The sequence below is a fragment of the Nycticebus coucang genome, chromosome 7 (assembly GCF_027406575.1).
Source record: "Nycticebus coucang isolate mNycCou1 chromosome 7, mNycCou1.pri, whole genome shotgun sequence".
NCBI classification, from domain to species: domain Eukaryota; kingdom Metazoa; phylum Chordata; class Mammalia; order Primates; family Lorisidae; genus Nycticebus; species Nycticebus coucang.
Window position 1 is genome coordinate 79,108,244 of NC_069786.1, and position 13,996 is coordinate 79,122,239.

At 39.0% G+C, this 13,996-nt stretch overlaps 1 protein-coding gene across 5 annotated transcripts in view; it reads right to left on the reverse strand.

The window, feature by feature from the left end:
- PDE1A (phosphodiesterase 1A) overlaps positions 1-13,996 on the reverse strand; it is a 402,616-nt gene that overhangs the window by 91,578 nt on the left and 297,042 nt on the right. The gene's annotated exons all lie outside the window — the stretch shown is intronic.

The window sequence follows — 13,996 nt, forward strand, 5'->3', positions numbered from 1 at the left end:
TCATTTTTTTTTTTATCAACCTGATAGCTTTGTTCAAGGTTCCCTCTAGTTTTGTTAGTTTCTTTTTTAAACTGTGAGAAAATAACCATTGACTATGAGTGACTATGGAGACTGAATGAGTGGTGGAGTCAGGTACACTGACCCGAGCACAATTCCCCAGAGGCCGGCAAATCTTGGCTGAAATGAGGTCAAGTATGAGGGGGGCGTGAGGCCTCTACCATGCCCACCTGAGGAAGCAGAGGCTGGGGCCTAGGAGGGCCTGTGCCTACTCCTAGCAGGAAAGGCCTGAGGAATGTTCAGGAGGAAGTTCTCAGGAGTCAAGTCGCCTGGAGAGCTGGGATCAAGATTTATATTTTTGGAGTCAGTTGGGGACGGGAAGGGGAATAATGGGCGCAGCATAAAACCGCCCTAGGCTTCCAGCAGAACACTCGGCTCCCCGCCAGGAAGTTCTCTCGGCTCAAAAACATCTTCAGAGATATTCCATTAAGCACAAAGCCTAATATTCCACTAATTACAGAATTTTTGATTAATAAGCATCCTCCATTGTTAGGAAAATTGCCTCTAGAGTCAGACTCCTGACTTCATCACCTATCAGCTATGTAAGTAGTGAAAAAATGTTTCATCTGTGTGGGTCTTACTTCCTTTGTCAGCACAATAGAGATGGTAACAATACTCTCCCCAGCCGTGGGGCTGTGAGGATGAAATGGATAAATGCGCAGGAAGCTCTTAGAACAGCCTCCGCCACGAAGCAAGGCCTCCTAAACTTCCAGCTATTGACACATCAGCATAAATTAGTCCAAGCAGATGTCCTTTTTTCTAACCTGCAGAAAAAGGGGGGCCTCATGGGGATGGAAGTGGTTGAGGCATTATGGGAAGATGTTGGACTTTAACATAGACTTTGGAGAGTCAAAAATAAATTCAATGAGAGACATCTCTAAAAATAATCTTTACTAACTTAAAAGATTTACCTAGAAGAATAGGCAAATTCATGGAGGTGCAAAGTAGGATAGAGGTTATCACAGTCTGATGGGATAGGTGATGGGAATTATGGATTAAGTGGTACAGAGATTCTGTCTGGGACAATGAAAAACTTTCAAAGATAGAAGGTGATGAAGGTTGTACAACACTGTAAATGTATTTAATTACACTAAATTGTATGCTTATCATTGGTTTAAAAGGCAACTTTTATATTATGTTTATCATCCCACAGTAAAACAATATTTATCAAGTATTGATCTTCTTCCTACCCTACTTTTCCAGAGAACAGATATGGTGCCTGTTCTAATCAGGGAAACGAGACATCCGAGAAAGACACTCCAGGAGGCTCCATCTAACTGTGTCCTTATAAGGACTACTAGGTGCGGGGAGGACGGGAGGAGAAAAAGGATGGGGCTGCCAGTCCACAGACGAACCTATGGTTTCCCTGACTTGGGACAGGTGACCAATGGGCCAGTGGACAGGCCTTGCCTCCCCTGAGCCTAACCCGTGTCACTGTGAGACACTGCTAATCTCCAATTCAGCACCCCTTGCTTCTTGTCCTGATTCTGTAGTAACATTTCCTGGAGGTTATCTCACATGTAACTTAGGGCAATACTTGGGCCATATGCTTTTGATAAGACTTTCAATGTTCAGCCATGAGATTTCTAATGTTCTCTGTTGTATCTCCCTGTTGTTGTAGCCTCATTGTGACATCCGCTAGTGGTTTTCAAAATGTGGGCTGGGAACCAGCAGCAGCAGCATCACCTATAGGCCTTTTAGAAACCAAACTTCAGGGCTCTCACCAAAACCTGTAGAATCAGAAACTCTGGGGTCGAGCATAGCACTCTGTTCTCATAAGCCCCAAGTGATTGTGATGAACACTGAGCTTTAAGAACAGGGTTGTCCTCCACTCCCAGCTTGCCAATGAAGCTCTCTACCAAGAAAATAAGATTTACTTTTCTCCAATAACATGGACTTTGTGGCATTGCTTGTTACCGCATGCCTATTATTTCACCGTCTGTGATGGTGAGTTTTATGGGACAGGACAGGCAGAATCATACCTGTGAAATCATCTGAATTAATTAATCTTTTATACACACGATGCTACAAATGGAAATTACCTATATGTGACTTGATTGCAAAACAGAACTCAGTTTCTCAACCAAGCAGAAGTGGAAAATGGGTCCTAAGGAAAGCTGGGGTATATTCAAAAAATAAGAGTATAAGGAGAGCTGGGTATATTCAGAAAATAAGAGTGTAAGGGAAGATAAGGAATATATTTCTTTCTAAAGCCATGAGGACAAAATAGTGGGAATGATACCAAGGGGCGCTAACAGTAGCCAAATAGAACAGCAAGATGATTATGAGCATGCATAATACAGAATGTCTTTCATACATATTTGTAGAATAAATGAACAAAAGTATAAAACAGAGTCTCTGGCCTTAGATACTTAAAAAAATATTCAGGTATTTTCCATAGTTAGGTACTAAACCAGATGAGGAATAAGTCATTTTTGTTTGTATTGATGTATGTTACAAATCTTGACGTTTTCAGTCATATCTTGCCTCAAGTATAAAAAGATAATTTTCAATTTTCTGAAATTTTGAAGCCATTTTTAATGCTTCAAACAAAGCATTAGAGAATTTATTAGATGCTTGATTTTTATATATAAAGTGTTCCAGATTTTAATGAGACCATTATTTCATATATATAAAGCACCTATGACATTTTTTTCTTTGGGGACCATGTATGGCCAAATTTGGGGGAGAAAATAGTTGCTCCCTGTGTAAAATATTTTTTAAATTACAATTAAAAATATGTCCCATTATCTTGTGACTCTTTGTTTATACAATCTGCCATGAATTCATTCAGTAATTCAAGTTGTGTATGACACACAACCAGAGGGAGGAAAAAAGCCTTTCCTTCGCTTTTGAGTTTCAAACTCTGGACCTCTTGAGAGATGAAACGGGCCAAAAAAAGATAACAGAAGACTATGTGACAAGTCAGAGTGAAGTCCCCATTCCTGAGATTGTCCAAAGATGCCCTAGGTTAATAAAGAGGAGTCAGAAAGAAGGCAGATGGTTGAGACAGGACCCTGAGTCCTACCTGAACTCCAACCCTAGGCAAGCCACAAGAAGTGTGGCAGCCTGCTCCAAGGAAGTCTCCAGGATCCCGGAGCAGAAGTGAGCTGAATGCCCCACCCTATCCCCAACTTCTGCACAGAACTTGGAGGCCAGCAAGGTCCCAGTGCAAAACTGACTGATGAGTGTTAGACAGCTAGTCCTGAGACGGTCTCACGGATAAAGGTGACTCCTAGACTGACCGAGATGGAAACAAGAGAGAAGAGATGGAGGATAGACAGAGGAGAAATAGAAGTGGGCTTCCTGATTAAATAGAGCAAAGAATGAGGAAGTAGGACAGTGCCTGTGGCTCAAAGGAGTAGGGTGTCGGCCCCATATACCAGAGGTGGTGGGTTCAAAACCCGCCCTGGACAAAAAAAAAGAAAAGAATGAGGAAGTATCTTTACACTTAGAAAACACTTAGTCTCTGATTTCCTGTACTTGATACTTGCTCAAGAAATATCTGTGTTGTTTTACTGAACTACAAGATCAATATGTTAGGTGAGCCACCTTAGAAACTTGGGCTGGGTGCTGTAGCTAAATGGTTAGAGCACTAGCCCCATGCACTGGGGATAGCAGGTTCAAACCCAGCCAGGGCCTGCTAAACAAACAAAAAATTTGGCTGGGTACAGTGTCTCATGCCTGTAATCCCAGCACTCTGGGAGTCTGAGGCAGGTGGATTGCCTGAGCTCACGGATTTGCGACTAGCCTGAGCCACTGCTAGACCCCATCTCAAAAAATAGCTGGGTGTTGTGGCAGGTGCCTACAGTCCCAGCTACTTGGGAGGCTGAGACAAGAGAATTACTTGAGACAAGAGAATCGCTTGAGCACAGGAGTTTGAGGTTGCTGTGAGCTATGATGGTACAGCACTCTATCAAGACCGACAAAGTGAGACTCTGCCTCAAAAAAAAAAAAAAAAAAAAGGAAGAAAGAGAGAGAGAAGAGATGGAGGATAGACAGAGGAGAAATATGTTTTAGAAGGAGGCTTGCTGATTAAATATAGCAAAGAATGACGAAGTATCTTTATACTTAGAAAACATTTAAGTCCCTGATTTCCTGTTCTTGATACTTGCTCAAGAAACATCTGTATTGTTCTGCTGTATTACAGGATCGATATGTTTTGTGGGCTGGGCTCTCTGGGAAACTTAATCAACCTATTATTTGGTTTTATGGGAAATAGATGACTTCTAAGTAGCTAACTTGGAAATCACACTTTTCTGTTAGAATTTATTGTTGGGATAGAGTGACTCCTTGGAAGGATTGGAGATGAAGCACATGGATCTGGAGCAAGTCCTACCTGGCTGTAAGGATGCTCCCAATGACAAGTGACATCAAACCTAAACCAAGGTGTCCCAGATAATAGAAAAATTTATTATTTTTCTTAAGAAAACAGTTTAAGGTAGGCTGACTCCAGTAAAGAATTCTAAAAATTAGTAACAATATCAGGTTTCCTTCTTTCTATATGTGTATCATCAACTTTAGGATTACATTCATTTAGCTTTATGCTTGAAGCAAGATGCCTGTATCTATTTCAAGCATCATACACAGAAATGACACCACCGAAAGGCACAGAACTCCTGTTCTATAGAGAGGAAAGCTTTCTGCCAACACCCTTGTCAGTTTACCTTTTGACCGGAATTGCAATACATGGCTGACCAGTGAATCTTAACTCGCTGGCTAGGAAATTAGGGCGTAAGAACTTAATTTAATCAGTCAGGATTCACCCGCCCTGAGCCTGGGGCTGAGGTTGGTCTGAAACATTTGGCTTTAAAGGGTAAGTAAATACTGGGAGGGAAAGTGGGTTCTGCTACCAAGGACAAGGAGAAGAGTGGATGTTGGGTATGTGCCATTTTAGTCTGAACTTGTCTCTTATGCTTAATAATTACACAGCCCAAGGCAAGTAAATTATTTCCTTTATGCCTCAAGTTTCTGTATAAATAATATAAGTACCTAATACACAGGATTTTTGAGAATTATACACTGTTGTATATGCGAATTGCACATGTTGCCCTAGATATGGTTAATTTTCATTATTATTAATAATTAGAAAAATAAGTTTTTAAACATATATAAGAACATAAGGAAATATTCCTTTACGTTCTATTGATATTCACAAATAGTGAAATTTTATTCAATATGTAAAACTTTTTGTCCGTCATTTTCTTAATAGATCTGGTCAAGATGTTCTTTCCCCTTCTTAAATAGTGAGGCTGTTTTTGAAAGTTTGTAGAAAGTAACACACCACAGATGGGCAGAAAATAGGAAAAGCAACCAAAAATTCTTGCAACTTTTTCTAAGTAGTTTTCTCACACCACCTCCGGTGTGAGAACAGCTTATAAACACAGCCCTCCAAACAGCCACCCCTCCCTACAACTCACACCATAAAAATGGAATTCATAAATCATAATTTTATTTTTAATGATTAGCACATTTCCCTCAAATTGATGTTCTCAGAGACTTTTCTAATTGGAAACAATACACAATATATAGCAGCCCACATTCATCAATGTTCTCTCCATAGAGCAAGTGATAAGCAGCTCCCTTTTGGTGGCCACGGGAGCTCAGTCATGAGTCAGTCTTTACAAAGGTATACGGGTAAAACTACAGAATTCCAGAATAAAGAGGGAATGGAGACTTCATCTTCTATGTGAGAAAAGCAATAATTAGTGAGGGAAAAAAAGATCTTTTTCCCAGAGGCTACCACCAGTGAAAAGCTTTCCTCTGCATCTCAGCAAACCTTGACCAAGTCTCCCTGCTTTTGGGGCTATCACAAAAATTTTTGTTTTGCTCATAGAACATAGCTGTTTTCTGAGAAAGCACTCTTCTCCAGTCTGGGTTCTTAAGCATGTAATCTAAGCAGGTTTGATATCACACCTGTCTCATAGGAAGCCTGACCGCTGGACTTGTATATACAATCCCCACAGACACAATGCCCGGTTAAGGGATGAGTGTATCACCAAACCAGAGCCAGTGAAACATGAGCATACATTGATTGGATCCTCTGGGAAAGAACACCTTGCTCATTTCTAGTTGATTTGTGTATGTGAACACATAAAGCTGGGAAATACTACCACTGTCTAGTTAACCACTTCAAGCATCAGAAGAGCCATTCCATGGCAAGCAAAACAGAGGCTGATGTGCTGACATCATTGGTGGCTGGAACCAACCTAAGCTTGCAGTCAGCACTAGCCATCAATGTGTTGGGAGTGGCAGCCAACGAATTAACCTTTTGTTTTAAGCTGGCTTGGTTGGGTTTTCTACCACTTTCTATTGAGATGCTAATGAAGCTGTTCATTTGTCTCACCTTTTTCTCTTTTCCCTCATTTGACTCTAAAGGTCAAAGGAGCACAGATGGGTTAATGCCATCGTGATGTGCAGGTTGCAGTGATTAACCACCAAGAGTTTGCTCTCCACATCACACTGATCCCCAAATTCTACAGCCTGTTATTCATACTTTGGCCATAATTATTGCAGCACCCTTGCCCATGCTGAGTAGCTGAGTCTGAAAGGGACTGCTAATCAATCTTTCTGATTTTTCAATGCTACTCATGTTTTGTTTATTTGAAGACCTTTGGCTCTGTATTAGTTCCATCTCCATCTAGATTTGTAACCAATTCTTGGATATCTCTCTCTTTTCCTAGGTAACTTCCCAAAGATAACCTTTGACCTAGTCTTTCCATGTCATATTTTTTTTTTAACTTTTGTCTCCAGGCTAAAGTTACCATATCAGCTTTCCATCAGAAAAATAATACGAACAAAACAAAATAAAGAAAAAAGGGACTTCCTCAAGTACATGTTCCCATTAATAGATTATTCCATCTCTCCTCTTTTTAGCAAATATTTGAAAAACAGTCCATACAAATTTCTTCACAAAGCCATTTCACAGTAATTCCTTTTGCTACGATAATTTGGCTGGTAGCTTTTTCTCTTCACTGAAACTCCAGAGACTTCAGGAATCTTTCATCTCATCCAGCAGTTCTTCCCGCAGCATTCAATTTACTTTAGTAAGCCTACTCTGTCTGCTAAGTAGGCACTCCCTATTTTTCAGACATGCCTCAGGCTGCTATATCTATTCTTTCTATATCTCTTTTTTGGTATGCCCATGTCCAAATACTTGTGCTCTCCTTAGCTGCCTGCCTGTCCTTAACTACCCTAGCATTCTACATCTTCTTTGGCATTTTCATAGTCACCCTTGATTTCAATTCCTAAGGTTAACATTTAATCCATTTGGATATGAAATTCTAAGAGTATTTTAAACCTTAGTGTTTGGAAGAGAAAAAAAAAACCCGACATTTGAAATGTCAAAAAATTATTTTATTCTACAAGGTCTTTATTTCACCTTGAGTATAGACTGTTCTTTCATTTTATGAAAAATATTTTAAATAGGTCTTTTAGTTACACTAAAATAAAGGCTCTCTTCTGGCATATAGAAGATTGAAACAATGTGATTCTAAGAGACCTAACATCTCTGAACAGGAATGTACAAGGTTGTCTTCATTCTAAGCACAGCTTCCTCACTGCAGATTCTATATCCTTTAGAAAACTGTTTTGTTTTGTTTTTTACCTGAATATAGATTTAGTCTTTCAGCATAGATGTTGATCCTGAAAGATGAACACACAACTTGACATTAGTTTTGATCACCCCCTTTATCTTGACCATGGAGCTTGAAATCCTGAAGTCAGGATAGGAAGACAGGTGGAAAGGACTTCTATAGGGGATGGTAAATTGATCTTTGTGAGATGGGCATCCGACCTGAGAAGACCAGACAGAGATCTGCTTATTAGGGAGGACTTCTATGAAAGAACTTGAGTTTGTGGATTCTGAAAACATTGATCAATAAGGCCTTACTGCAATTACAACTGATTTTGCCTTCAGTTTGGAGAACTAAAAGAAGGAACTGAGCTCACGCACGGGAGCTGCCTATAGATAGATGGAGCTGAAGAAAAATAGGTGACCTGTACAAGAGCAATCTGGAGCCAGAAAGCTGGCTACAGAGGGAAGTGGCAACCAGGAAGGACTATGAGATAAGTAAACATTTGCTGGGCATTCTCAAAAAGTTTAGGGTGGGGAGCATATTCAAATAGAAAAGGAGCCTCAACTGTTGAAGATTAGCATCAAAGTAAAGGCATCAAAAAACCCCTCAGACCCCTGAGTCATAATTCCCCAATTGCATCTCTAATTGGCACTGTATTTCTGTACTTTGGTGCCCCAAAATGTTCCAGACATTTTTACCTAAAATCCTCTGGTTAGAAGCCATGTCTTTAAGAATGGTCAGGGAGGACTTTGCTAGAGAACAAACTCAGTAACACCAAGAAATACCTGCAAGTCTCATCCTATCTGGTTTGGAATGCTGCTCTGCAAACATCTGTTAACTCCTGTTACTCAAAGTTTCCTCATATAATTTGTTACTGTGTCACTGTGGGTCTCTCTCTCTCTCCAACTGTCCACTTCCCTGTTTCTTGTTCGCAGGATTTGTCCTTGTGCCTAGGTTTGTCTTCACAATTACTGACCCATTTCTAGCTACTGGGTATCTGCACAGTTGTACATCTGATTTGAATGACCAGTGTGCCTGGAATTCATTTCAGGTACTCAATAAATATTTGTTAAATGAGTGAAAATTCTTTGGTAAGTCCCTCTATTCAATGATTTCAAGGGCCTCAGCCTCCAAAGTACTTCGAATGTCATTCAATTTCTACCCGACTAACATCTTGAAGTACAGACTAACATCAGTAAATTCTCTTCCAATATAATGTATCCTAAAATTATGGACCCCCTAGACTTAGAAAGACACAGAAGTCAACTGCGAGTGTTTTACAGAGGGTTGTATCTCTGCATTAAGGTCTTTCCCATCACTGTATGCTTTGCTTTCATTTCCTGGTAACTACAGCCTACCTGTTTTTATCTTCTTAGGATTCAAAACTATCCTCAGGAAATCATTTGATATCTTCACCAGGAGGTATAAATTATAAATCTTAATATTATTAGTATTTAATGAATGGAAATGTATTTAAAATTGTGATTATTACTTAAGTTTTAGTCTATCGGGCATTGTACTACATTTACTCGTCACACCAACCCTATGAGGTGAGGAGTTGCTTATTCTTATTTTATAGAAAAATACGGATTGTAGATGTCAAGGAACTTAGTTAAAGAAATAGAGCCCTGCGCAGAGGCTTTGAACAACCCACTCTTTCTGAAGCCAGAGTTTATGCGCTAACCATAGTAATGATAAGACAGATTGCTTCATATTAACCAAATGAAGTTATAAATGGCATTTTTAGGCAATGTTAGTAGAAGCACAATATCCATCTCTGAAAGCGTACCTCTCCAACAGCTGCCTATCCTGCTGTTCCTGGGGCTAAGGATGCTACTTTGCTTGGCAATATCCCAGTCCAAATAAGAACAATCAAACGGAATTTTTGTTTTCTAGGCCACATGTTTTTGGGTTACAACTGTGCAACTTTGAAAAACAGTAATCTCTAGAGACATATCTGAAACCAAGACTCATAAAATATTGGCATTTGCATTAGAAATGTCTTTTAGAAAAACCAACAGTCATTTCCCATTGGGAATTGTGCTATCATCTCCAGAAAGAAAGTCAAAATTCAATTTATATCAGAAACTCTGTTTTTATTTTTCTCACCAAAAGCATCTTTAGAAAAATAATTTTTTGTTTTATTATTTTTTTCTTAACTGAAATATTACAGTCATCAAGGCTTAGTAGGAAGAGGGGTATATGGGGGGGGGGTGCTTTAAACCAGTTAATAGTTTCTGTTTTATCCTGCTTTATCATGCGTTAACCTTTTTCAGTATGGTTCAGCTTTTAAACAACATCTCTCTGGAAGACTTACTGAACAATTTTTTCTAGAAAGAGAAATTTCCATTTAAAAACATCTCAAAAGTCAGATTTTTAATTTAAAGTTTAAAAGCAATAAATTCTCTTGAGCACTACTTCTAAGGCGATGACACATGAATAATCGTACATACATCTCAGCAGAAACATCCTCCTTTTACTGCTGGATGCCGAAGTACAGTGTGTCCATAAAGTTTGTGTACAATTTAAAATAGACAACTATTTTATTTTGTTTTTGTTTACTGTTTCTAGTTCATTCAGGCTACAAAGAATTAGGTTACACTATTTGCATTTGTTAGGTAAAATCCCTCTTATAATTGTGTCCCACCCCAAGAGGTGCATCATACACTGTAAGCCCCCATTTTCATATCACCTAACCCCAGTGAGGATGGCCCACATCACAGCCTCAAAGCTGCAGATGCTGGCATGGATGTGGAGGGAAGGGAACACTTTTATGCTTCTGGTGGGACTGCAAACTAATACAACCTTTTTGGAAGGAAGTATGGAGAATCCTTAAGAACTCAAATTAGACCTCCTATTTGATTCTGCAATCCCATTACGAGGGGATTAGGCATCTGCCCAGAAGATAAAAAAATATTTTTTCATAAGGACATCTGCTCTAGACAAGTATTTTAAATTGCACATGAACTTTACGGACACCGTATACACAGGAAATCAAACTACATTAACATTATTGCTCTAAAATTTCTTACACTGATATTTTGGACATAAAATCAGAGCTCTAGATTCAGAGGGTTCATCACCAGTGGAGTGATGGTAAATGTTTAACAATTGGCTCTCCAGGAGAAAAAAATTCTGATGTATAATATAAATACTGTCACTGTGGCCAAGTTCAAGCTACCGATGTGACATCCGCGAAGGCAGAATTGGGAAGAGATGCAACACAATGTGTACACCCCCGAGTCTGATGACTGAGACAGCATGTGAGCTTTCACCAAACTTTCAGCAAGTTTCTGAAGTCACTTTTCAGTAAAATGCTATAAATAGGATGAGGATGAGAATGGTGCTCAGTAGCCTAAGCCCTAGAATCAGTTTGCCAGACGCCTCATCTACTCTTCAGTGAATTCTCTGTGTTCCCTTGGGTACACCATGTATCTATTTTGTGACTCAATTTCCTTATATACAAAATGGTAATAGAAGAATTTCTATTTCATGGGGTTGTTGTCACATTTAAAGAAATAGCACATATAAAGTGATTAGAAGAGTTCTTGGCATATAGCAGGTGCTTAATACATGTTGGCGCTAGCTACAGTATTTATAATTACTGCTATAGGAATGTTTTATATATTGTCATTTAAATCTTTCAGATGTCCTTAAAAACTATCCTGTTTTACAACAATAATCCGAGAAGAGCCAGCTATAGAGGAAGGAGTACTAAGCAAGAAGTCAAAGGTTAGTTTTTAGTTCCAGTTTTGCCAATACTTTGCTCTCTGACCTTTGGCGAACCATTTTAGTTCTGAGAACTTTAATTCTCTCATTAGTAAAATGCAGAAAGTAATAATCATCTTGCCAAGTGCACAGGATTGTGATGAGATTAATGTGAGATAATGAAACCAAGAGCCCTTTGAAGACGATACAAATTCTAGATGTTATTATTAATCTAATTTAAAAATCACGACTCCATGGGAGCGTTACACAAAAGAATGAAAAGTTTTGTGTCATATAAGTAAAAGTTAGAAATGATGCGGTATTAAGAGCCGAGATGTTTCATTATAAGAAGCAAAAATGAAAAAAAAATTTCTACCATGAAGCAGTTAAGTGCTGTGCTTGACCCTTTTTCCTAACAAAAGAGCAATTTTCACGTGAAAAAGAGCTATGGTTTAAATGTAACATATGTTTGAATGAGTTAGGGAAATAAGTAAACTAACTACAGAGTCATAACTTTTAGGGAAATGAAACAGAATGGAAAAATGAATAAATATGACATATAATCACGTATCAAATGAAAGGCAAACCAGACAGCTAGCACCAGGACATTGTAAGATCCGTAATGTAAATCCACAAAGAATTCTTTGGCAAAAGTTCTTGAGTGTTACAGATAAATATAAAATGAAATGTCTGCTCCAGGACATATGGAAGAAATCTTAAATCTGTTAAGTTCAGTCAACTTGTGAACGCTAAGAACACACATGAAAATGAAGGAGCAAGAAAATTATAGGAACAAAAAATTTTTTAAATTTACACTGTGGATCTTTGCTCACTTAACAGAATCATATACATTTACATAAATTCAGTGAAAGTTAACCAGAAAAACAATTTAGACAGAATTAATGATCTAAAACAGTGCCTGTTTTTCCCTTTAATTCGTGTTTCCAAACCATGCTCTAGTAGAGGAGTTCTGGTCCTGGGATGAAGAAAGAATCACCAGTGCAGCACAGCCCTCACTATGGCTTCTTCTGTTGGTTATTAGAGAACATTCTCGTTGGCAGATACCAAAAAGTTCAGAACCTGATTTTGGAAGACTTCCAAGTTTCCTCGTTTAGTGAATAAAAAGGCAGAATGAGAGACCATGTATATAATGTACTTACTACCTCTCATGAAAGGAGAGAGAAAAACATATGAAATAAAAATTAAGAAGAAATTAAATTAGTAAGAAATTTCTGTGCAAGAAATTTATGGGGGAATGAAGGTGAATGGGACTGGGGGACATAAGACTTTCATTAAGCACTGCTTACATTATTTTCATTTTTGAACCATGTGAATTTATTACATATTAAGCAAAATTGTGTGTGTGTGCACGCGTGTGTGAAGGCCACACAGATAAATAAAACTTTGGTTGATTGAACTGGATGCAGTGGCTCATGCCTGCAATCCTATCGCTTTCAGAGGCTGAGGCAGGTGGATTGCATGAGCTCAGGAGTTCAAGACCCACCTGAGCAACAGTGAAATCTGTCTTTTCTAAAAACAGAAAAAATAGCCAGGAATGGCCTAGGACACCTGTATTCCTAGCTACTTGGGAGGCTGAAATAAGAGGATTGCCTAAGTCCAAAAGTGAGCTATGACATCATAGCACTGTATCCAGGATAACAGAGTGAGGGAAAAAAAAAACCTTTGATCTCTCATCCATCTTAACGTTTATCACCTTCCCCAAGCTCCACCTGACTCAGGCAAGGAGACCTATAGAAGGGAAGGGGCTGGTAGGTGTCTGCCTTCTCCATGTTCCCCTTCTGATTGTTCAGCAATGTGAAGGCAAAGGCAGGAAATTATATTGGCGGTTTTGCTGTCATCTATGTGACATGTCCAAGCAATGGCTATTTTTTTCTCCTGGATTGTTTGTGAATCCTTCAGAGATGACTTGCCACACCCAGAGAGTTCCTTGAGCATTATAGGTCTCTGATACTTTAGATGAAATTTTACAATTCCCACCTTACACCATCAATCATCCCATTCAGCCTCTTTTCACCACCTGGCTTAAGTACACTTTGGTACTTCAGGAGACCTCTACTCTGTGCTTTATGGCTTTGAAAAACCTCATCACTTTTCCCATGTCAAACTCTGGAAATGCACATCTGTCCTTAACAGTATCCCTCTTATCTCTAAATCCACAGGTAAACTTAATCAGCCTGGTTCTTTGTGCATTTTTTTGTTGTTATTTTTTGAGATGGAATCAGGCCTAGAGCTTGCTCTTCTAACACTAAGAGACAATTGGTCAAATTTCATTGATTTTCCAAATATCCTAGTGGGGGGGACAAGAGTAAATGACTTGGCTGAGAGTTACAGCGCTAGGCTAACAATGCTTTTCAAATAAATACCCCTTTCCTAATCTCTTTACTACTCTGCCAAGTATGAAGCTAGATTTGGCTGATGGTCAAAAACACATCTGGGGGCTGGGCACAGTGGCTAATGCTTATAACGCTAGGACTTTGGGAGGCCTAAGCAGAAAGATTGCTTGAGGTCAGGAGTTCAAGACCAGTTTGGGAAACAAAGACTCCATCTTTGAAAAAATAAAAAATAAGAATTGAATGTGGTGGTGGGTCCTATAGTCTCAGCTATTGAAGAGGCTACGGATCACTCGACCCCAC